Consider the following 25507-nt stretch of genomic DNA (forward strand, 5'->3'; position numbering starts at 1 on the left):
ATAGATAGATAGATAGATAGATAGATAGATAGATAGATAGATAGATATTGAGGGGAGTGAAGTAGCATGTAGAATAAGGAATCAAATAAAGTTTTTTGTTTGTTTGTTTGTTTTATAGAAGATAGCACTTGAGCTGAGCCTTGAAAAAAACTAAAGATTCTAAAAGGTCATTATTCCCAAAATTAGCATTATCTACTTTTCTTTCACATCTAGGTCTATAAGCACAAAGAAGGTATATTTTGGGGGTCTTTTGATTTAGGAAGAAGAAAAGCTTCCATTTTAAGTATGGTAGTCAGTCACTGCAGTCAGAAATGGATCACCATCTTTGTACTTAAGCAACTAAATAATGATATAAATGAATAGATGAGTATTTTTGGTTGTTCTCAAGCTCCCCTTACTGATAAAGTCTATTTCTGGAAGTTTGTCACTTAAACCAATGGAAAAATACAGTAAAGTTTAATTCCCATGATGAGTTCTGAAAGCAAAGGGTATGGCCTTAAAATATTAATTTTGTGTTTGCATTCATGTGTATTTGTACTAATTTACATAGTAATTAGTTATTCATTTCAACTTACACTATTACAATATCATAAATCCTACATATTATCCCTTTCAAATCAGAGGGCAGAGAATTGGTTATGTGGCACACGTAACTAAGATCAGCTTGTCCATTTCATGTATTTCCAACATCCCCTCCCATATCAAAGAATTTTAGAGCTAGAAGATAACCTCAAAAAGTCATCTTATCCAACTTCCTGCCCCAAAATTTGTGAAATCTTAACCACAATTAATTAGGATGGAATTTGTGGGAGTGGGGAATAGATCTCCAGATCTATGATTTTATCAACATGTGGAACTCCCAGTGTTCTAATTCCTCTACTGGTGTAGAGCTACAACTCATCTCTAGCTTATAGTCGACCTTGGTCTTGCCTAGGCTGGACCATGGAAAGGATGAGTGTTTTGCCAGCAATGACTTCTACGAGCAGTGTGTGAACCCAGGTCTTCTGAAGTCTAAAACCAACTCTCTGTCCACTATGCCACACTGACTCTCAAGATAGCTGGGTATCTGAAAGATTCAATTATATTCTCCCTATCTTACTATATGCAAAGAAAAGAAAGACTCCTCCACACACACACACACACACACAAATGTGCCACTCATTAACATTCTGTATGGCCTCTGGTTTCTACACTCAATGTCCACAAAGAGCTAGTATTGGGCCGATTCTTGTCTTCCCCCAACTGCTTCTAGAACACTTGCATTCCATGAGCTTCAGATGAGATTTTGCAACGTTTGTTGTCATTGTAAAAGATCATTTAATATTCCGTGGGCACATGCCATATGTTTTGAAGGAAGATGATAAGTACTGTTTTGTCACTTTTCCTTGGCAAAATGTAAAATGAAGTGAAAACAAAGATACTTTCCATACATGAAGCTTTAAGAAAATATTGGAGAAAATATTGCAAAACTAGAGTGAGTGAGCTGCCATGAATGTTATTTATTTTATTCCTGAATTTTATTGGTTGGGAAAGAAGTCCACAGCTTTCCTCCTACAGCTTCACAATGGAGAGTTGTAGCACTGAACCCTGGCCAAGATGGAACTACATCTTCTAGAAATATATATATGGTCTGCAAAGCACAGGAATAAGGACCATTTTTCTCCAACTTATGATGGATTCAGCAAACCATTCTTTTCTTAAATAAAAGTAACTAAACCTGCAGACTTGCACTGGGGGATTGAATTGTGACAGCGTGATACATAGGAGAGAGGGCTTTGGTGGGATTAATGCTCACAGCCATGGAATTAAATGCTTTAAAACATCCTAGTTAATATCCCAGGGAATAATAAAGAGTAATACCAAGTAATATATAATCATAATATCATATTAGATAGGAAATCAATGGAAAGTCAAGTAACCATATTGCAGCAGTGTGTTTATATTGTGACAGCTAGGTATGAATATATATATATATATATATATACAAACATGCATACATACACATACACACACGTGTGTGCATTGTATACACACATTCACACACATACACAGATGTGCATATACATATATTCAAATTTCTAAGGCAGCATACTATCATAGAGCTAAAATTGAAGTAACAAATAACTGTAAAATACTTTGTAAATATAATGTGGTACACATTGCAAATGCCATAAAAGATTAAAAAATCACAATAAGCCATATCTTCAGGTATAATCATAGAATAAGAGAATTTCAGAGTTGGAAGAGACATGAGACATAAGTCATTTAAGTGAATGCATATTTAATCAGGAATTCCTCATATAATAGCCAAGCTAAGTAGCCATCTGTCCCCTATTTGAAGACCTCCAGTTAGAGGGGACCCACCACCTCTCAAGCAACTCATCCTATTTTTAATTTTTTTTCAATTAACAAACATTTATTTTTCTCCTTATCCAATGGAAAAGGAAGGAAGGAAGCAAGCAAGGAAGGAAGGAGGAGAAGGAAAAACAGGATCCTTATAACAGATAAGAATAGTCAATGAAAACAAATTCTCATACTGACAATATTAAAAAATGTGGATTATTCTGCATTAGTGTAAAATAAATATATACACAATATAGTAAAAATAAATGTATACACAAATACACATATACATATATAATATATGTATTCATACATATACAATCTTTTCCTTTTTCTTTTTCTCTTTGGGTTGTAGCCTTAGTGGTGGCATCTCTGGGACTGTGAGAAAACAGATGCATCAATGTACCATTGGTATATTGGTATAACAATCGGTATATTGGTATAACAATTCAGCTCAATCCATTTTGGGACAACATTAATTATTAGGAATATTTTCCCTTATATCAAACTAAAATCTGGGTCCTCTATATTGTCTACCTATTCATTGTTTCCTGTGTCTTTTGGGGACAAGAAAAAAAAAAACCAAAGTAATCCTTTTTCTGAGTGACATTCTTTCAAATACTTAAAGATAACTCTTATGTATTCTCTAGGCTAAATATCCTCAGTTAGTTTAATTGGTCCTAATAGAACTTTAGCTCTTGATCAATTGCTCTCCTTTGGACACATTCTAACCTGCTTATGCCCTTCCTAGAATGTGGTACCAAGAACTCAACACAATACTCCAGGAGTGACCTGACCCAAGCAGAGTATAATAAATAGGTTAAAACTTACTTCATTCCGTACTCTCTTCTGTTAAAGTGCCTAAGATTAGTCACCCCTTATATATCATCATCTCAGTAGCACAGTGAATAGAGTATAGGACTTGGGGTTAGGAAGACCTGCCTTGGAATCCTGCCTCAGTCACTTGTTACCTGCGTGACCCTGGGAAAGTTATTTCACATCTCTCTGCCTGAGTTTCCTTATCTGTAAAATAAGGTTAAGAATAGCAGCTACCTCACAGATCCATTGCGAAGATCACAAACAAGGTGTATGTATTAAGCCTTTTGCAAACAATAAAGCTTTATATAAAAACTAGCTACATCATTATACTTTAAGCTGTGGTCCTCCTCATTCTTTTATTTTCCTCTTGCCTCAACATATTTTTTTTTTCTTTTTAATGAAGTACCTCCCTTGTTGTTTTGCCTAGCAGTCATCATAAGCCTTTGGTAATTCTGAATTTTAGCCTTTCTCAGATTATTCATTTTTTCTTTGTTTAACTCTCTACCTATCTCACCAATGCCAGAAGTGCAGTCATACTCTCTTACCCAATACCACTGCTGATTGGTGTGGGAGTTTTGACCTACTCCATTTCTACCCTGGGCCCATTCACACCTCCCTAGGCAGTCTGGTGGCTATACCTCCTTGGGGCTCAACATATTGGTGTGAGACTTACTACAGAAGCTTGATTGGCTTTAGCCCTACTGTAGCTCCAAACTCCAAATTGAGTTACAGCAATCCACCAGCTTCAGCCTCTCCTAGTAACAGAGATTAGAGGCATACTCACTGGGTCTGGAGAAATAATTTTTAGTAAATAAAGTCACTCTTTTGTTTTCATTATCAATCACCCAACTTTGTTTCAATGTAAAAAAAAAAAGTAAAGAAATGCCTTAGTCAATGTTTCACCATGATAAAATTTGAGGTCCTTGAGGGCAGTAACTATATACCTGGACCTAACATCGCACCTGGTATGTAACAGGTACTGAAATGCTTGTTGAATGAATGAGACCATGAATATTATTAATGCTCCTCTTCTTGGTTATTATCCCCTCTGAATTAGTGGCCATTATGATTGCTATTTCTTTTTAAGTCATCTCTACAGTATAAAAACCATAGAGCATTTATGAAAGCTGATGGTTAACTTAGCCATCTAAGATAAAAAAAACAAAACAAAACAAAAAAAACCATATAATTCCTTGATTCTTTTGCCCAGAGGTGTGATAGAGACAGCTTGAACCATCTTCTGAGAGCTGATTGTTAAATTGAACAGTGTGAACATTTGTTCCTCAGAAATTGAAAAATGCTATATATCAGGGTTTAATATATTGCTTTGTTGTTTGTCTTAACTTAAAATAATGGAGAAAATATTCATAATGTAGATTAAAATTAAAAGTGTGTCATGTGTCTTTCTTCCCACCAAGAATCGGTTGTTAAGTCATTTACCAGTATACTCTTGCTTTTGCGTCTCTGACTAAAGTCTTTCCCATGAAATTTCAGTTTGAGTTTAACAAAGTAAAATTAAATGATAATTTGGTACTCTGAAATATGTATAGAATGTCTTTTTCTCCTCACATTTTCTACCAGACATGATATTTAAAGTTTGATTATGTTTCCTAGAGTATTTTAACATCAAATCTTGGAATTAGAGCTTGAAGGTCATCTAGAGGTGAGAAAACTGAGTCTCAGAGAGGAAAAGTGATTTCCTCAGGGTCATAAAGTCTGTGCCAGAAGCAGGATTTGAACTCAAGACTTCCTCCAAATCTAGTACTCTACCCACCACAACACCCAGCTTACCTCAGACATTTACTAGCTGTCTTCTAAGAATCCTTGGGTCTAGGTCCTTAAACTATCCTCATATTATAATACTAGACAGGATACTTAACGATAATGATGTATAGACCTTGCTGGTAGGATTTGAGCATATTGACCAATAGTAATTATCTTAGTCACATCAGAGAGTCTGTACCCAAACTATAGTGGGTATTTCAGAAGGCTCTCTGGTCTACTACACAGTTATGATCTGTCAGTGAAATAATTTTTTTTTCTTGCATGTACCTGTGGGATTGCATTGACATGGAAGAGTCATCAGACCTTATAACTCTTGTTAGAATGTAAACTCCTTGAGGTTGAGGAGTGTTTCATTTATTTGTGTCCTTGTTGCCTGGTATAGTGCCTAGCAAGTACTAGGCACTTAGTAAATGCTTGTTGATAGATTGAAAAAATTATCTCAATTCCATAGGTAATGAAACTAAATAAATAATAATAATGTCTCTCATATTTATCTAGCAGTTTAAAGTTTGAAATATGCTTTCTTCAAAGCAACTCAGGGATACAGGTAATATAAGTATTTTATTATACCCATTTGATAAATGAGAAAACTAAAGCTCAGAAAAGTTAAATGTTTTGTTCAATCAAATAGCTACCACTGATCTTTCTATCGTACCATGCAGCTTTTTGAAAAGGTTAAGCTGACTTATTTAAAGTGAAGGAATAAGTGAGTCAATAGAGGAAAACAGTATTCAGAGTCAATTGCAGTTAAGTGACACAGTGGATAAAATATTAGAGTTGGTGTCAGGGAGATCTGAGTTGGAAATCTAGTTGTGTGACCCTTGGCAAATAACTTAACCTCTCTGAGTCTCCATTTCCTCATTTGTGAAATGGGGATAATAATAGTTCTTACCTCATAGAGTTGATACAAACATCGTGTGTGTGTGTGTGTGTGTACCAGTTCACAAACTTTAAAATACTACATAAATGTTAACTGTTATTGTTATTAATCAAAAAATGGTTTTTCAGGTGCTAAAAATTGTACTAGTATAAGAAATTCTACATAAGGGAACTCCCTCAATAATGTAGATTGGTTCCTACTCCGAGTCTTATAGTCCTAGAGAATTACCTGGGTTTCTGAATTCTAAGGGGAATGGGTTGTAATTCCTTATACAATTCCTTAAATGCCACTTACCTTATATCATTTAAGGTGGATTTTTCTTTATTTCTAGTGCTTATTTAGCTAAACCAGTATAACTTTTAACTACATTATGAAAAGTATTCACTGTTGAGTGGATGGACACTTCATGCAAAACATTAACAGGAGCTTGGATAATTAGAACATCAGAAAACCATTGTTAGAGCTATATTGCCCATTGTGCTGCATGAGGAAATAGAAATGCTACCAAAGAAAGCAAATATGTGAAGAGCAATTGGATTAGATCAAATATACACAAAGGAGATAACTTCCTGCAGGCCAGTATAACTTTGAGGTCATTGAGAGATTGATTCTTAAAATAACTTAAAACAAGAAGGATACCAAACACTTGGGAAAACTGCTGACCCTATTATTGCCTAAAAAGGCAAATAAGAAAATATCAATCACCACAAGTCATGTTCCAACTTTCAAAAAAAAATCAACACACAATTTAGAGCATCCTTGATGATGATTTGGTAAGACTTGAGAATGTTATTCTGCACTAGACCATATCTTTACAATCACACTATTGATTGAAGGGTGTAGAGAATACAGTTTCTCCACTGTGATTATTGTAATTACTGAAAAGATTTGATTAAGTAGAGAATCCATCAATCAATCAAAAAACATTTATTAAGTGTCTATTATGTGCAGAAATATATACCTTATACTACTATGTGCTAAACATTATCATCAATGTTCTCTTCCAGCAAGGTGTCTAATATGCAAATATCAGAATTAGAAAAACCTTCCTTGAAACTATAACAGAAGCAATAACTTTGTTTGGTGAACGTCTGATTACTCGTAGAAAATGAAGCATAAACCAGAGAGTCATTTGTTTGCCAAAGGTCATGAAAGATATTCAGCAGAGGACTAAACAAGAGAGCTTAATTAAAGATGGTAAAGACCTTTAGATGCTCCTGTTTGTAGATGGCATTTTAATGATCATACCAAGGTCTTCTAGAACATTGCTGAGCCTCATGGATGAGACCCATAATTTCCACTAAAAAATGTGTCCTAACTATCCACATGAGAAAAACTGAAGATATGTAGAATGCCTAATGTCTATACAATTGATTTGGTGACCTATAGAAGTAGTCCGGTGAAAATAATACAAATATCCAGGACAAAAACTGCCCATGAAAAATTAATTGACCCTAGAATAGTAGAGGGTAAGGAAAGTGAGTCAGATTTCCTTTGGGAGATTGGCCAGTGCTTTTAATGACCCCAAGAACTTCTCTGAAACAAAGACCCATCCTCTTAACACCAATATTCTTACAGTGTTGGAGTATGGCTATGAGTTGTGGAATATATCTTAGTCTTTAAAGAATTAAAGATTAGGGTGACTACAAGAGAGCAATGGAGAGGCCAATATGAGCATGAATATTTTAACACATATTGTTAGTGAAGAATTATCTTGGAAAAGTAACCTAAAGGATATCAGAGATGTCATGATAGGAAAAGAAGGTGGATTAATCATGTGGCAAGAAAGGGAAATAAGTGATGGACAACTTATATGCTCATTTAATATCTAGGGTTGGTCAAGGGATCTAGGGGAAGCCACCACTACCTCCAAATTTTGGTCAACATGGTGAGGATTTATGGGAGGACATATATAAGAGTTGCACAGAATGAGATGTGGATAGGTTGTTATACCTTTATCAGTGTGATCACAAATCAATTGACATAGAAAATTAATTCACCCAAATAAACACTTAACCTAAAATTGTGGTTTATTAGAGCAGGAATAGGGATAGGGAATGGACCTGTGATTCCATTGGTATAGGGAAGTTACAGAGGAGGAAAAACCTTCTCTGAGGGCAAGTCAGTACTTTCTCCTCAAATTATAATGATAATTTACATTTTTTGTACTAGTGTAAGATTTGTTAAAAAAAAAACAACTTCATCATATCAGTACTGTGAGGTGTCGTTAACTCTGTTTTACATCTACCCTTCTAAGAATAATAATAATGAGGAGAAGAAGAAGAATAACTATAGTATTTCAAGGGTTAGAAAGATGTACAGCTATATAGGTATATTTGCATATGTCTCTATGATGCATATATATATATATATATATATATATACATAAGAACTTAATTTTGATATTTGCAATAACCCTGTGAAGTAGATACTATTATTATTCTCATTTTACAGATGAAGAAACTGAAGTTCATAGGGATCAGGTTACTTGTCTAGAATCACACAGCTAGTAAGTGACTGAAACAGTATTCCATCTCAGGTCTTCCTGACTCCCAGTCCAATGCTTGATCCACTATGACGTAGTAGATGATCCAGTAAAAGGTCTTTAGGCATATAGCTTTCAAAAAAAAGTGATTCTTGCCCATTGAAAAAGATGATTAACAGTGATTGGCCATGGAATGAACATACTAGATAAGAATCAAATGTGGATCAAATGAGATAATACACATAAAAGGGTTTTTGTAAACTTTAACTTATTATGTAAATGGAAGTTATTGTACATACGTATGTAAATGTATGTATGTAAATATTGTTGCTAAAAAATACTCTTCTTCAGTGAAAACAAAGTAATTCACCAACACCTCTCCTATAAACTAAATCTCACCTCCTACTCCCAACCCCTCTTAATCACAGTGCCTTCACTCTGTTAATTATTTCCAATTTATCCTATATATAGCTTGCTTTTTATTTGCATGTTGTCTCCCCCATTAGATTGCAAGCTCCATGAGGGCAAGGAATGTCTTTTGCCTTTTGTTTTTGTATCTCCAGTACTTAGCACAGTGCCTGACACATAGTAGACACAATAAGTGTTTATTGAATTGGATTATTGAATAGACAGAATTTATTTATATTACACATTAATAACAGAATCGTTGAATATCAGAGCTCAAAGTGATCTTAACCCTCATTGGTTCCACTTCCCTCATTTTATAGGAAACTGAGGTCCAGAAAGTGAAGTGACTTGTTCAAAGTCATAGAATAAAAAAAAATGCCAAAGCCAGAATTCAGACTTCTAATTCAAATCTATTACTACTTCAGCATTTTATTTAGAAAACTAGAAACAGATCATGATTCAAAGACATGGCTTAAATTGCTGTATAGTATTTTTTGAAGTCAGCACCTCCATGCAAATCCTTTGGAAAGGAGGGAAAAGGCAATCTTCAACCCAGAGGGAAGCTTACTGTACAATTGACAAGTCTTGAAAATTCATCCTGGAGCCTGCATGTGTCCTGATGTGTGTCACTCTACCAACCATTTCCAAACCTTTATTGTTTAAATCCTAAACAATAGCGAATATGCGACATTTCCAGTCATTTTAGACAAATTTAGGGGCACAAACTGAATCCTGACAGCTCCTCTATTAATCAAACAAGGCTCAGCTCTCTGTGCACAAATAAGAAAGCCACTGGATGCCACTGAAATGTGTGGGGTCTGTTAACATTTGAAATGGGAAAAGCAAAAAAATATATATATAAAATGATTTTTAGAAAAAAAAAACAGAAGACATATGATTGCTGCTTCAAAAGAACACCTTCCCAACAAAAGAGTTAGCTTAAATATATCTACTTTCAATTATTCATACTAATGGAAGGGACTACCATTGTGGATGATGTAAAGCAAAAGGACAATATAATAGATGAATCTCATGAACTGAAAAGGTTCCTGATGCTGCCATATGGGTCCAAATGCTCCTAGGAAGAATCTCTCTAATCTACTAGCAAAATTGAGTTCCATATGTAGGAAAGTGCTCTCAGGTCCATAGAAGATATCTAAAATACTTACATTATTTGATTTTGGAAAAAAATGTGGAAATAGGAGAAAAACAAAACAACAAAATGACACTCATATATATGTATGTGTGTGTGTATATGCAACATAAATAAAGTATTCGAAAGATAACTGTAGTGGAAGTCAGGAGCCTTTCTAGTGACATTTCTATTGTTAATGATCTGTATGACCTTGGACAATTTCCTTCACATTTCTGAGTCTCAGTTGACTCAATTATAAAATTAGGGTGTTGAACTAAATGATTTCAAATGTCCTTTCCTAACATTCTTTGATCCTTTGCTGGCTATGAATTCAAACTACACTCCTCCAATGTATGCCCACCATTCTCCCTTGGGTAATTTCAGTAACAAGTCGTGCAGAGAGCAGTTATATTAATGAATCTCAGAAAAATGTCAACCCCATCTCAATAAAGCTTCAAACTTAAAAACCTATGGAATGACTTTCAATCAACCAAAACATTTGTCATTTCTTACATTTCAGCTAATTGTCGGCTTTCACAGAGAAGGTGTTATTTATTCCACATGAGTGACTTCCTATCCTGTGGAATAAATATTGTTTGCACAAGTGCAAGATAACAAGATGAATGCCACCCATGTGTCAAATATAACTTGCTAGATCAACTCAACTGTGGATCGGCAGTTCATTACATCACTATTAGCACCATCCTGATGTCCAATGTAGCTATTGAGCTTAAGTAACATGGGCGCATAAATTGCTAGCCACGTTAAAGCTGGAGGGTTGGTTTACTCCATACAGTTAGGAAATGATGACAGTTCCAGTGCCTATGGTACCTAAAGGCTTCTAAAGTGCTTTCCTCTTAATAGCCCTGCAAAGCAGATGTAAGTCTTATTAATCCCATTTCACAAGTGAGTAAACTGAGACTCGGAGAAGGGGAGTGATTTACCTTGTGTCCCACAACTAATAAGAGTTAAAACCTGGGTACTCTGACTTCACATTCACTGTGTATTACACTGCACCACAGCTGTCAACTGTTAAGTAGTTTTATATAGGACTTAAAAAATTTCTCTAAAAAGAAAGTAAACTCACATATGTCCAAAACTTTCATAGTAACAAAGAACTGGAAACAAACTAGATGTCCACTGATTGGGGAATGGTTAAATAAACCATGATCCATGGAGGCAATGAAATATTACTATACCATAAGAGTCAGAATCACCCAAATGATGTGTCCTAATTGTCCCCTTAGGAAAAACCAAGTATGTGCAGAATGTCTAATGTCCAGATGATGCAATTTTATGGGCAACCCACAGAGTTAATTAAGTACAAATACCCATTACAAATGGTCCATACAAATGTTCAGGATGAAAATGTCCAGGAAAAAAAAGTTTACTTGAACTTAGAATAATAGGGGATGAGGAAAATGAGTTGTATTGAATGAATGAATGAATGAATGAAAAAAATAATGACGAAATACTGATTAAGTGTAAATCACTGTGCTAAGTGTTGGGGATACACACAAAAAGTATGACAGTCCCTGATCTCAAGGAGCTCACATACTAATGAGGGGGCAGCAGATACAGATTTCATTTATAAGTCCATTGGAAATGCCCAATAACACTTGGGATGCAGTTACAAGGAAAATGATCTTCTTTAGTGTAGGAGCTTTCATTTCCAGTCCTTGAGTATTATGGCTGATAAGGAGGAAGGGCTGTATGGCCTTTGGAAATGGTTGCAACATCACATCTTTGATTTCCTTGATGATGGCGTGTTGAGGAAGATTAATTAGACTGGAAGTAAGTTCAGTGAGTTTAGAATACAAATATATCATGTATAATATGTATACATATATGGTATATATTTCTATATCTTTACATGAATATAGGAAACAGAAAAAGAAGACATATGAACTGATTCAAAGTGAAGTAATCAGAACTAAAAGAACAATAAATAAAATGACTACGAAATATAAAAGGAAAAAAAAAGAACAAGAATTACAAAATGACACTGAATACTATGTAATTATATTGACCAAGTCTGGCCCTAAGAATTGAAACAACAACAACAACAAAAACTTTCCCCTTTCTTTAGAAATTTTGAAGACTGTGAGTGTGAAAAATAGCATCATATACTGTCACATATTTTAGACTTGGTTGATATATTGTTTATTTTTATTGAAATGCTTTCTCTCCATCTTCTTCTATTTCCCTCTCTCTGTGTCTCTCTTTTTCTCTCTGTCTCTCTCTGTCTCTCTGTTTCTCCCTCATATTTTTTGCTCCAATATGAAGCTCTTGGGAGGGGAGGAGGAGTGATGTATTTGGAAATTAAGGTAATGTCAAAACAAAAGTTTCTCTTTTTTTAAAGAAGAAAATGATTAGTACTTTTTGAGTAGAAAAAATAGCCATAAGCCTAGTTATGCTTCAGAACTTTCTTTGTATTAGTTCTCTATGTCACTGGAAACCTAGAGTGTCCAATATCAGAATTAAAAATACAAACCAGATGCTCCACCATATAATACTTCTGATTCCCTGAGTATAGTGTAGGAAGTGATGTCTACTGGACTTACATGAACACTTCCAAAGCACCAATTTTCCTATTGATTCAGCCTACAATGCTTCATAATGCCCCAGTGCTTTAGAAAAGTTAAGGTACTTTTCACAGGTCCGCAATTTAAAAACCAGAGCTGCATTATGCTATAGTGGAAAGAGAGCCATGATCCTGGAATCAGAATCCTGGAATCCTAGCACCAATTATTTAACTGCTCTGAGAGCCAATTTCCTCATATGCAAAACGGTAACATGGATTCGTGTATCACAGTTTAGGGAATATCTGTGAGGAAAGTGTTCTGTAAACCATGAAGAACTATATAAATGTGAATTGTTGTTACTAGGTTGAGAGAATTAGGTCTATTGTAGAGAGGTGGAATCGTATAATGGAATGAACACCAGACCTGGAGTCAGGGAACCTGGGTTCAAATTCTGCCTCTGTCACTAGCTTTCTAACTCCTATACCACTAGTGACAACCAAACAAAACACGTCATGTCTCTAAGCTTGTTTCCTCATTTCTAAAATAGGAATTCAACTGACTTCACTGCCTGCCTCACAAGGTTATTCTGAAGAAAGCACTTTGTGAACCTTACAGATACATAGATTTGTGGACTTTTACTGTGAAAGATTTCCTCACCAGTGCGTTCTTTGGCTTATTCAGCATGACAGAGTCCCATTTGAGTTCTAACAGGTGCTTACAGAGCTCTCTTGACAGCCTCTTATCTAGATTTGTATATTTGGGCTTTGGTTCCTTTAGAGAAGATAAAAACTAAACCAATTAGAAATACGTAGGCTTGACACAATAGACCATAATGACTCCTCAGGCATTAATAAGACCTATGGCACTACAATACAAATACACAAACACTTACATTAATTTAACAACATATACTATCTTCCCATCACTTCCCTTTGGAGTTGTTATAGCCTTTATTATGCCAATATGCATTTGCAAAATTCACAGCATGTAGGAGTTGATGGCATTACACTATGATTTGAAACTCACAGCATTTGTGATAAAGCAGAAATGTTCAGGTTCTTTTTCTTTCTTAAATGATGTAAAAACCTGGATACAGCAATTGATATGAAAATTACTATGTTATCCTGATATAGATGATGACTATTTGGAGGCAGAACCACATCAAGGCATAAGCCCGTACCTTGGAGACCAACTATCCATCTACAAAATAGGAACGATGACAGGAAATGAAGACTTCTTGTTGGTACCAACTGGTGATGTCATCATTAAGATAAGACACAGATGATTGGTTCAAGTGAAATATGGAATTGAGAACCATTCTGTGACTGTGCTACTTAATGGATTACTCCCATCATCCACCTCCTCAGGGTTAACCATGTGTTGCTAAGTGGGAGCTGGAGGAAGTCATGAAACAGTGTTTACAGAATCCGCAGCTAGCTGACTAGTGCTGGACTTGGACTTGAAATCAGAAAGACTTGACTTGGAATACTGCCTCAGATACTTATTGACTGTGTGACCTGAACAAATCATTTAACTTTTCTGTGACTCAGTTTCTTCATCTGTAAACTGGGGGTAATAATAACACCTACCTCACAGGGCTATTGTGAGGATAAAATGAGATAACATTCATAAAGCATTTTGCAAATCTTAAAGTGCTATAAATATAGGTTTTCCCATCTCTGCTGAGCTCTCACTATAGCAAGGAAATCCTTGTATTCCTCCCTAATTAATTCTTTATCACATCCATCTGTTCCAAACCTTTTCTTTTCTCTTCAAACTTTCAGTGTCCCCATCCTCCCACTACCTCAGTTAAAGACTTCACCTCTTATTTCACTGAAATAATTGAGGCCAGTCATGAAGAGCTCACTCTTCACCCTTTCTTCTTACTTCTTATCTCTCTAACATCATCCTCCACCATCTTCTCTTTCATTTCAGTCTCTGACAATTAGGGGGCCCCTTTCCTGATCATATCCAATCCATCCACATGTACCTTTGCCAAAATCCTCTCTTATCTTCTCCAGTAGATTGGCCACACCTGTATTGCCTTTCTGTCTCTCTAATCCTTGATTCCTACCTTTTGATAGGTTCCTTGCCTGTTAACTGCAAACATGGCCATTTCTTCACTGTTTCTCGAAACTAAACAAAACAAAACAAAAAAAAAAAAAAACCTCTCCCTAAATCCTATCACTCTTGTTAGTTATGATCCTATACATCTCCTTTTTTTGAAATCTTTGGACCTCATTATTCAACTGAAATGCATTTCTCTGAAGTTGTCAGTGACCTGTAAATGACCAAATCTAATGACCTTTTCTCAGTTCTCATCCTTGATCTTTAAAAGATTCAAAGATTTTTAGAGCTGGACAGGACCTTAAAGATCACTGAATCCAACCCCTCATTTTACAGATGAGGAAACAAGAACCCTGAGAGGGAAGTGGCTTGTCCAAGGTCACACAGCTGGTTAGGGGCAGATGGGATAATTCTGACACCTGTATTCACATTTCACCCATAGAAAATACTTAGAAAAAAAGTAAAATACTCTAAGAGTTGAGGATTGTAGGAAAGAAAATGGCATTGGCCTCTCCTCAAACCTTAGCAAACAAGAAGTTTTGCTAGCTACAGGACAAGGGAAGAGAACAACATTTATTAGTGCCTAATATGTGCCAGGCATTGCACTTAATGCTTTTACAAATATTATCTCATTTGGTCCCACAACCCTATGAAGTAGTTGTTATGATCTTTATTTTACAGTTAAGGAAACTGAGTAAGTCAGCAGTTGAGTGTCTTGCCCAGGATCATACAGCTAGTAATTATCTGAGGTTGGATTTTTAACTCATGTTTTCCTGTCTCCAGAGTCAGCACTGTATACACTGTGCCACCTACCCGCTTCTAGAATAGAAATGGAGTTCATAACACCATGTGATTCTTCTGGTCACATAGCTTCTCCTCCCAGGGTCCTAATCTGATGATCCTTCTTGAGCCATCTTATAATCAATATAGGCAAAGTATTTTCAGTAATAGTGGAAGTGATCAATTTTAGACAAAGGAGCTGCCACTCAAGCTAGAGAGCAGTTCCATATACATATATATATATATATATATATTTCTTCCACCCTCTAAGCTCATAGCTAATATAAACACATGGACTTCCAGAAAACTTGCAAACAATGTTAAATATGATTGAATACAAGTGGGATCCACCCCATTTTACAGATAAACAAACTGTGGCAGAGATGAAAGTCAGCCCAGGGTTCCTGAGTCCTCAAACAGTCTAGGATGGCTGACTCCTGGCAGTAAAGAAATGTGAGTCTAATCAGCACACACGTAGTGATATTCATAGCAATTCAACAGTACATACAGCTTGTCCTTAGAGAAACATAATAATGTAATACTAAATTCAGAAGAAAAACTTGTAGGGAGAAAAAAAAAAAGGATTCCAGGCAGAAAAATAGATGTCTGAAGCCTTAGGGCATCATTGACTATAACTTTAGCAGGCAGAGGGTTAAAATCTTTTCCCTGTCATTCACTCCCATGTACTGGGATTGCCTGATTCATGACTCTGTTGAACCACATCTTGCAAACCTATGACCCCATGAGGCCACATTTTGCCATTAATTTGGGAATAGCACTCCCTTTTGAAATCAGTGGGAATTCTAGAGGAAAATTAATGGCTGATGCTGGCCTTTACTCAGTAGAATACAGACAATAATGGTTTGTGGGGTTTGAGGAGGGGGACAGAGAAGAGGATTAATTTGCAGTATCGCTGTCTGTGCTGAATTCCCAAGCCTACCTGAAGAAATGCTTGTTTTTCAAAAGATGACGTAGGTGTGAGGCATGAGAAATAGTGAAAGGGAAGGCAATGAGGAATACAAATGCCACATCATTCCCAGCTGGAAGTGTCTCAAGTTAGCAGTTGCCTAAAATATTTTTGTGATCAAGTATTTGTGTAACCACACACATATGGAAGTGTAGAGTTTTAAAAATGTACTTTTTCTCCCATAAAAGATCTAAGATTAAAACACAAGCCTGGGTGTATGCAATGCTCTATTCTAGCAGCTTTTACATACCAGGTCATATGTAGATTCTTTTAGATCAACGGTGCTTAAAATTTTCTGTGTCACGGACAGTCTGGGGCAACCTATGGATTCTTCAGAAAAACATTTTCAAGTATATAGAAAAATAAACAACTTAGGGTTACAAAGGAGACTAATTATATTGATATGCAGCTATCAAAAAAAAAACAAGTTCATAGACCACAAGTTATGGATTCTCTACCCAGAAAACCTTCTAGTTTTACAAGTGAAAAAATTGAGTTTCAGGGTGATGTGAGGAGAGGGGAATTAAATGACTTGAACAAGATCACATAACTAAAAAAATAGCAGATCCAGGAATGGGATGTAGTAAACCACTTAGAGATTTTTTTCTTTTGTTTATCCAGGAAGATTCCTTATTGTATGTATGTAAATGAAAGAAAAATCAAGTAATCAAATCTCATATAATTATTTTTATCATGTACTATATCAATGACTTTCTCTAAAAGCTGCACTGTATGACTAAGTGAGTTTCTTGCTTGAGAGACCTGAAACAGCACATATCAGGACAAATTGAGATGAACCCTCTTTTTGTATCCCTGACTCCTTCCTATTCAAACAAGAAATAGGATGCCATCAATTTTACTGATTACCAGTTTCAGTATCAACTTATCCAGGCAATGATAGGTCCTTTACAAATGTTCTTCTAATGTTATTTTCCCAACAAAAGTCGGAGCTGACCTATGGTTCTTAGAACTATTGTAAAAGGGATCCATTGTGTCTGTACACTATCTCTATTAGACCAACTGGCTGCTTAATTTAATGTAACAGAGTCTTCATCCAAAGAATACTGTCAGAGTGTTTAAAATTAAGAGTTGTCAGAATTAGTATTCATTTACGTCTGACTTATCTAGCACATGTCAGTAAGACCTGATGCTATTGTAAAGATTAAACTTTCCCAAGAAGCACAAGTCAGGGATGGCACAAGTATATGATTGCAGCTAGTTGTACTGGCTCAGGACAGAGTCTTATGGGCCTTCCAGAAAGCTGAGTCTTTGCAAATTTGATGTCACTGTCACAGCTGCATAATGGAAAGACTGAAGGTTTTCAGAGCTTCATTATTATTATTTTTTTTGCAAGATTTGTTGGTGCTGACAGAGTCAGATTCATCAAATCAGCTTCTCCTTCCCTCTGACATTTGTGATGCCACAGGCTGGGTAGTGTTGCCCTGTCAGGTGAGTGGACTTGTGTCAGCATAGAATGAGGGGGTTGGGGAAGGGCAGAGAGGAGGCTGGTGAAGGGGAACATAGACAACAAAATAATTCTCAGAAAGCTAAAAGAGCATATAGCTCAGTTTTTTTACATTTACTTCAGTGTTAATTCAGATTGGTGCTCACCTCCTGAGCCAACAGTCTAACAAGTATGTGTGACACACCTATAATGTGTGAGGTGTTACTCTCTGGGGATCTAAAGACAAAATTAAAAAAAAAATAAATGTTCCTGCCTAGAGCTTAATGTTGGCCTACCTTAATTATGCTATTAAGTTTCTTCAACTTGAGCAACTTGAAAAGAAGAGATCTCCTAACTGGCTTCTCCGTCAGAAGATCTGATGACTTAGTGAACCTTTTACAGGAAGAAAAAGGTTCTAGATCACTCTTTTCCTTTGACCATTCAGGTGACGTTATATAATTCCAAAACTTCCACTAAGGGGTAAAGAGGGGTTAATCATTTTACATGCCCTTGTGGCAGCTAGAGTGGGGAACTTAATTAGTTCCTGCCTGTCTTTTCTGCTTTATATTTCCTTTATTGAGTAGGTGACTGAACATCAGACTTAAGAGAAACATATCTAGGCATGGAGGTAGCCTTCAAGTTCAAGAGGTCTGGAAATTCAACAGTTCTAGGGAGAGGAAAATACAGGGGCCAAGGTAATTTCTTAATCAAAGAAGATGAACATCAATAGGATGATGGCCAATAGTTTTTGGATAGTTCAGTAACAAGGTGGAATGTTGTTATTAGTACTTAATGGTTCCCCAAAACTGCTTTATATTCTGATAAGATTTAAGTTTCAGTCTCCCAAGAGAATGCAATAGTTGTTATAATTTATGTTACTCTTTTAAGTCACTCTCAGTTATAGAATGTTCCTCTTCTATTCAAAAATACTCATTGGTTCTCTCTTACCAAATAAGGATAAATTCTTGACCCTGGAATTTAAAAACTTTGCACAATTTCACTACATTCTTTGTTTCACACCATTTCCATTCATATATTCAATGTTCCAGTCAAGCCATCCCCTGTTCTTATTCTGCCCTTTGTTCATGCTGTTCCCCATGATAGGAAAGGACACCCTGCCCACTCCCTCCCTCCCTTCTAGATTTGCCCCAGGGGCCTCTTCCTCCATAATTCTTCATTAGCACCACCAACTCCCACCCCAGGTAAAAGACTGAAAGTGATTTGTCACTCCTCAAATTTTTTCAGTCTTTTCCTGAACTTCTCCTTTGCACCCATCTTATTTTCCACTTTACTATAGTTGTCTGTACAAATAGCTCCCTGTTCCCACTACTTCCACTCCCATGCATATAAATATATTAAAAACACCTTAATGAAATTAATTTTCTAGTATTCCTACAGTAATCTCATGCTATCAAAAAAGGAAGTAAAGTTAGCTTGATTTGATTTATTCTTAATGACATCCCTTCTAATTTCATTACCATTTCTTCTAATGATGGTGAATTCTAAGATACAGTTCCTAGTGACCACTGTTCTTTTCTACATGGCCATAATCTTTTAAAAATGATTGTAATAATAATAATAATCCATTTAAGAATTTTGTTGGGGATAAACATCAAATTCACAGATCTGTAGTTTCTGGACTCTACCTTTTTCTGTTTTTCTGGAAATTGAGACATAAATCCATTTCCAGGGTTCTAACAGGTCTCATTCTCTCTGATACTCCAGTGGTTACAGAGTGGTTTCCCTGATAAAACCTGTAAGCCCTTTCAGTAATCTGGATATTATTCTTCTGGTTCTAGTGAGTTAGACTCATTTGAACATAGAGGTATTCTTCTAGAACTTGAGTTTTTCTTACTTCTTAGTAAGACTAGAACTACCTTTCTTTCTTTCTTTCTTTTTTTTAGTTTAAAGACCATATCTATGGTGCTAAACTATGTGCCAGGCACTCTGCTAAGTGCTTTTAAAATTATTATCTAATTTGATCTTCACAACAATGCTGGGAGATAGGTGCCAATACTGTATCCATTTTACAGAAGAGGAAACTGAGACAAAGGTTAAACGACTTAATAGAAACTCAAGAAATAGTCATCCAGCTTTTGCCTGAAGAGCTCCAGTGAGGGGAAACTCACCATCTCCCAAGGCTGTCTACTGCACTTTGGGATGGTCTTTCTTTTAATTGATCCAGTTCCTTGACTGAGAACCTCGAAACACAATAGAAGTTGAGTAAATGTTCTTTGCTTCTCATATCTAGTAATATTATGGTACCTGTTTTCATTCCTATCCCTTCTTTGCTCATTTTCTCTTTTTTTGGTAAAAAGTATTTTATTTTTCCAATTACATGTAGATAATTTTCAACATTCATTTTAAAATAAGATTTTGAATTTCAAGTTTTTTCTCCCTCCCTCTAACCAACCCTCCCCCATATGACAAGCAATCTGATATAGGTCATACATGTGCAAAAATATACACATATTTCCACATTAGTCATGTTGTGAAAGAAGAAACAGAACAAAAAGGAAAAACCACACCAAAAAAGCCCCAAAACAAAAAAAGGTAGATTCTGTAGTTTTTTTCCTCTGGATGTGGATAGCATTTTCCATCATGAGTTTTTTGGAATTGTCTTGGATCATTGTACTGCTGATACGAGCTAGGTCAATCTTAAATGATCATCACACAATATTGCTGTACTGTGTATACTGTTCTCCCAGTTCTTCTCACTTCACTCAGCATCAATTCATGTAAGTCTTTCCAGATTTTTTCTGAAGTATGCCTGTTGATCATTCTTATGGAACAATAGTGTTCCATCACATTCATATGCCACAGCTTGTTCAGCAATTTCCCAATTGATGGGCATTCCCTGAATTTTCAATTCTTTATTCACACACACACACACACACACACACACACAGCTGCTACAAATATTCCTTTGCATTTTTCATTACTTCATTTGATATTCTTGACCTTTTGCTCTTCCAGATGAATTTTGTTATTATTTTTGCTAGGTCTATAAAATAATTTTTGGTAGTTTGATTGGTATAGCACTAAATAAGTAAACTAATTTAGGTAGAATTGTCATTTTTATTATATTAACTCAGCCTACCCAAGAGCAATTGATATATTTCCAATTGTTTAGATCTCACTTTATTTGTGTGAAAAGTGTTTTGTAATTGTGTTCGTATAGCTCCTGGAATTATCTTGGCAAGTAGACTCCCAAATATTTTATATTGTCTACAGATATTTTAAGTGGAATTTTCCCAATAAAATCCTTTTTAAATTTATTTATTTTTAATTTTGGACATTAACTTCCACAAGATTTTGAGTTCCAAATTTTCTCCCCATCTCTCCCCTCCTCCCAACCCAAATGGTGTGCATTCTGAATACCCCTCCCTCAATCTGCCCTCCCGTCTATCATCCATGCTTTCTGATATCCCCTTCCCCTTCTACTTTCCTGTAGGACAGGATAGATTTCTATACCTCATTGCCTGTATATCTTATTTCCCAGTTGCATGTAAAATCAATTTTCAACATTTGTTTTTAAAACTCTGAATTGCAAATTCTCTCTCTTCCTCCCTCCCCACCCACCCTCATTGAGAAGGCAAGTAATTCTATATAGGCCATACATGTACAGTCATGCAAAACACTTTCATAATAGTCATGTTGTGAAAGACTAGTTATATCTTCCTTTATCCTATCCTGCCCCCCCATTTATTCTATTCTCTCCTTTGACCCTGTCCCTCCTAAAAATGTTTGCTTATGATCACTCCTTCTCCCAATCTGCCCTTACTTCTATCATCCTCCCTCTCTTATCCTTTTCCCCCCATTTTCCTGTAGGGTAAGATAGATTTCCATACCCAATTGAGTGTGTATGTTATACCCTCTTTAAGCCAAATCCAGTAAGAGTAAGGTTCACTCGTTCCCTCTCACCTCCCCCGTCCTTCCCTCCACTGTAAAAGCTTTTTCTTTCCTCTTTTATGGGACATAATTTACCTCATTCTACCTCTCCCTTTCTCCTTCTCCAAGTACAATCTTCTTTCACCCCTTAATTTTATTTTTTTAGATATCATCCCTTCATATTCAACTCATCCTGGGCCTTCTGTCTCTATCTCTCTCTGTCTCTGTGTGTGTATGTATGTATATAAGTATGTATGTATGTATGTATGTATGTATGTATTCCCTTCAACTACCCTAATACTGAGAAAGGACTCATGAGTTACAAATATCATCTTTCCGTGCAGGAATGTAAACAGTTCAACTTTAATAAGTTCCTTATGATTTCTCTTTCCTATTTACCTTTTCATGCTTCTCTTGAGTCTTGTATTTGAAAGTCCAATTTTCTATTCAAGCTTTGGTCTTTCATCAAGAATGCTTAAAAGTCATCTATTTCATTAAATGTTCATTTTGCCCCTGAACAATTATTATATTAAACCCAGTTTTGCTGGGTAGGTGATTCTTGGTTTTAATCCTAGCCCCTTTGACCTGCAGAATATCATATTCCAAACCTTCTGATTCCTTAACGTAGAAGCTGCTAAATCTTGTGTTATCCTGATTGTGTTTCCAAATACTTGAATTGTTTCTTTCTGGCTGCTTGCAATATTTTCCCCTGGACCTGGGAACTCTGGAATTTGGCCATAATATTCCTAGAACTTTCCTTTGGGGATCTCTTTCAGGAGATGATCGGTGGATTCTTTCAATTTCTATTTTGCCCTCTAGTTCTAAAATATCAGGGCAGTTTTCCTTGATAATTTCTTGAAAGATGATGTCTAGGCTCTTTTTTTGATCATGGCTTTCAGTTAGTCCAATAATTTTTAAATTATCTCTGCTGAATCTATTTCCAGGTCAGTTGTTTTTTCAATAAGATATTTCACATTATCTTCTATTTTTTTCATTCTTTTGATTTTGTTTCATAATTTCTTGATTTCTCATAGTCATTAGCTTTCATTTGTTCCACTGTAATTTTTAAGGAGTTATTTTCTTCAGTGAACTTTTGGACTTCCTTTTCCATTTGTCCAATTCTGCTTTTGAAGTCCTTCTTCTCCTCATTGGTTTTTTGGACCTCTTTCGCCATTTGGGTAAGTCTATTTTTAAGGTGCTGTTTTCTTCAGTATTTTTTGGGTCTCATTTAGCAATCTGCTGACTCATTTTTCATGATTTTCTTGCATCACTCTCATTTCTCTTCATAATTTTTCCTCTACTTCTCTTACTTGTTTTTCAAAATCTGTTTTGAGCTTTTTTATGGCCTGAGACCAATTCTTATTTTTCTTGGAGGCTTTGGATGTAGGAGCTTTGACTTCATCGTCTTCTTCTGGTTGTATGTTTTTATCTTCTTTGTCACCAAAGTAAGATTCTATAGTCTGAGTTTTTTTTCCCACTGTTTGCTCATGTTCCCACCCCATTACTTGACTTTTTAACTCTTTGTTAAGGTAGGACTCTGTTTCTAGTGTGGAGGGTGTACTGTCCCAAGCTTGGGAGGTTTTGTGCAGCTGTTTTGAGAGAGACTTCTAGGGACTTGTAAGTTTTCGGTTCTTCCAAGGTGGTATGAACAAAGGAGAGGTGTTTACTCCTTTCCTGGCCTGTGCTCTGGTCTATGAGTGACCACAAGCCCTCTTTTTTGCCTTGGAACTGTGAGGAAGATTCCCTCTCCCCAGTGACCACAAACTTCACATACCAACACTCGTCCTCACCCCAGGATTGCCATCCAAGACTGCAACCCAGATCCAAGCATGGGCAAAGCAAGAGAATCCTGCTTCAGTACCAACACAGAGATCTCTGCAGTCCCCTTCTGATCAGCACTCAATCCCCCACCATATGTGGGACTGAGAGCTCCAGCAGCAGCTTCCTCCCCACCACTACCCCAGGGCTGTGGCAGGACTCTCACTCACATCCAACATACCCTTCCTACTGACCTTCTAAGTTGTCTTTGGCATTTGTGGGTTAAGAAGTCTGGAAACCACCATAGCTGCCAATGATTCAGTCCCTGAGGCCTGCTCCAGATTCACTGGGGCCCCGTCTTTACCTGCATGGCCCACACTGAACTGTGCTCCTCTCCCAGCCTGGCACAACTGACCTTTCCCATAGACCATCAGGATTGTGTCGGGCTGGAAATTTGTTTCACTCTGTCTTTTTATGGGTTCTGCTGCTCTAGAATTTGTTTAGAGTCATTTTTATGGTATTTGGAGGGGTTTGGGAGAGAGCTCAAGCAAGTCACCACTTTTACTCCACTATCTTGGCTCTGCCCCCCAAGTCAAATATACAATCTTTTTTTAACCCCTTGATTAATTCTTTTAACATTATATCAAAGTCAACGTATTCCCACATCCTCTAAGTATACTCCTTCCAACTGCCCTAATAGAGATACAGTTCTCAAGAGTTACAAGTATCTTTTTTTTTTTAGGCAATTGGGGTTAAGTGACTTGCCTAGGGTCACACAGCTAGTAAATGTCAAGTGTTTGGTCTGAAGCCAGGTTTGAACTCAGGTCCTCCTGACTTCAGGGCCAGTGCTCTATCTGCTCTGCCACCTAGCTGACCCATACAAGTATCTTTCAATGTATGGAATTGAATACCATATTTTTTTTTCTTTCCTATTTAGTTTTTTATTCTTCTTTTGAATCTAGTATTTGAAAGTCAATTTTTCTGTTCAGCTCTGGTCTTTTCTTCAGAAAAGTTTGAAAGTCCCCTATTTCATTGAATACTTATCTTTACCCCGGAAGGTTATGCTCAGTTTTGCTGAGTAGTTGATTTTGGTTTTAATCCAAGCTCTTTTGCCTTCTGACATATCATATTGCAAGCCCTCCAACCCTTTAATGTTGCTTAGCAGCTTCTAAGTCCAATGGAATCCTGACTATGGTTCCTTGATATTTGAGTTGTTTCTTTCTGGCTGCTTATAGAATTTTCTCCTTGACCTGATAATACTAGAATTTGGCTGCAATATGCCTTGGAGTTTTCATTTGGGGATCTCTTTCAGGAGGTGATTGGTGGATTCTTTCAATGACTATTTTTACCTCCAGTTCTAGGATATCAGGGCAGTTTTCCTTGATAATTTCTTAAAGATGCTGTCCAGGCTCTTTTTTCAAACATGGCTTTGAGGTAGTCCAATAATTCTTAAATTATCTCTCTTGTATCTATTTTCCAGGTCAGTTGTTTTTCCAATGAGGTATTTTACATTTTCTTCTATTTTTTTTTTCCATTCTTTTGATTTTGTTTGACTGATTCTTGATGTCTCATAGAGTTATTAGCTTCCACTTGTCCAATTCCAATTTTTAACATATTGCTTTCTTCAGTTAAATTTTGTACCTCCTTTTCAATTTGGTCAATTCTATTATTTAAGGAGCTGTTTTCTTCAGTCAGTTTTTGTGCTTCCTGTTCCAAGCTGTGAACTCTTTTGTAATAATTCTCTTACATAACTCTCATTTCTTTTCCCAATTTTTTTTCTACCTCTCTTACTTGATTTTTAAAATCCTTTCTGAGCTTTTCCAAGAGGACTTTTTGGGCTTGAGACCAATTCATATTCTCCTTTGAGGTTTCTCATATAGACATTTTGATATTTTTGTCCTCTTCTGAGTTTATGTTTGGATATCTCTGTTGCCATAGTAGTTTTCTATGGTCAGGGTTCTTTTTTGTTTTTTTTGGGGGGGGGTTTGCTCATTTTTTAAAGTTGAGCTCTGCTCCTGGGGTACAGGGGGCACTACAGTGGGTGCCAAGGGCCTGCCTGGTCACTGACTTTCTGAGCTGGGGCCTCTGGGTCTGTTGGCTTGCCCACTGTGTTAGGGTAGCCTGTCCTAGTTGCACCTTTTGTACCCTGGGTTCCAGGGCTGGCAGTTTGCCTGCTGTGCTGGGGCTGGAGGTCTCACAGCTGGCCTGCTGTGCCACTGG

This window comes from Vombatus ursinus, unplaced genomic scaffold, assembly GCF_900497805.2.
Source record: "Vombatus ursinus unplaced genomic scaffold, bare-nosed wombat genome assembly UNPS02000582.1, whole genome shotgun sequence".
NCBI classification, from domain to species: Eukaryota; Metazoa; Chordata; class Mammalia; order Diprotodontia; family Vombatidae; genus Vombatus; species Vombatus ursinus.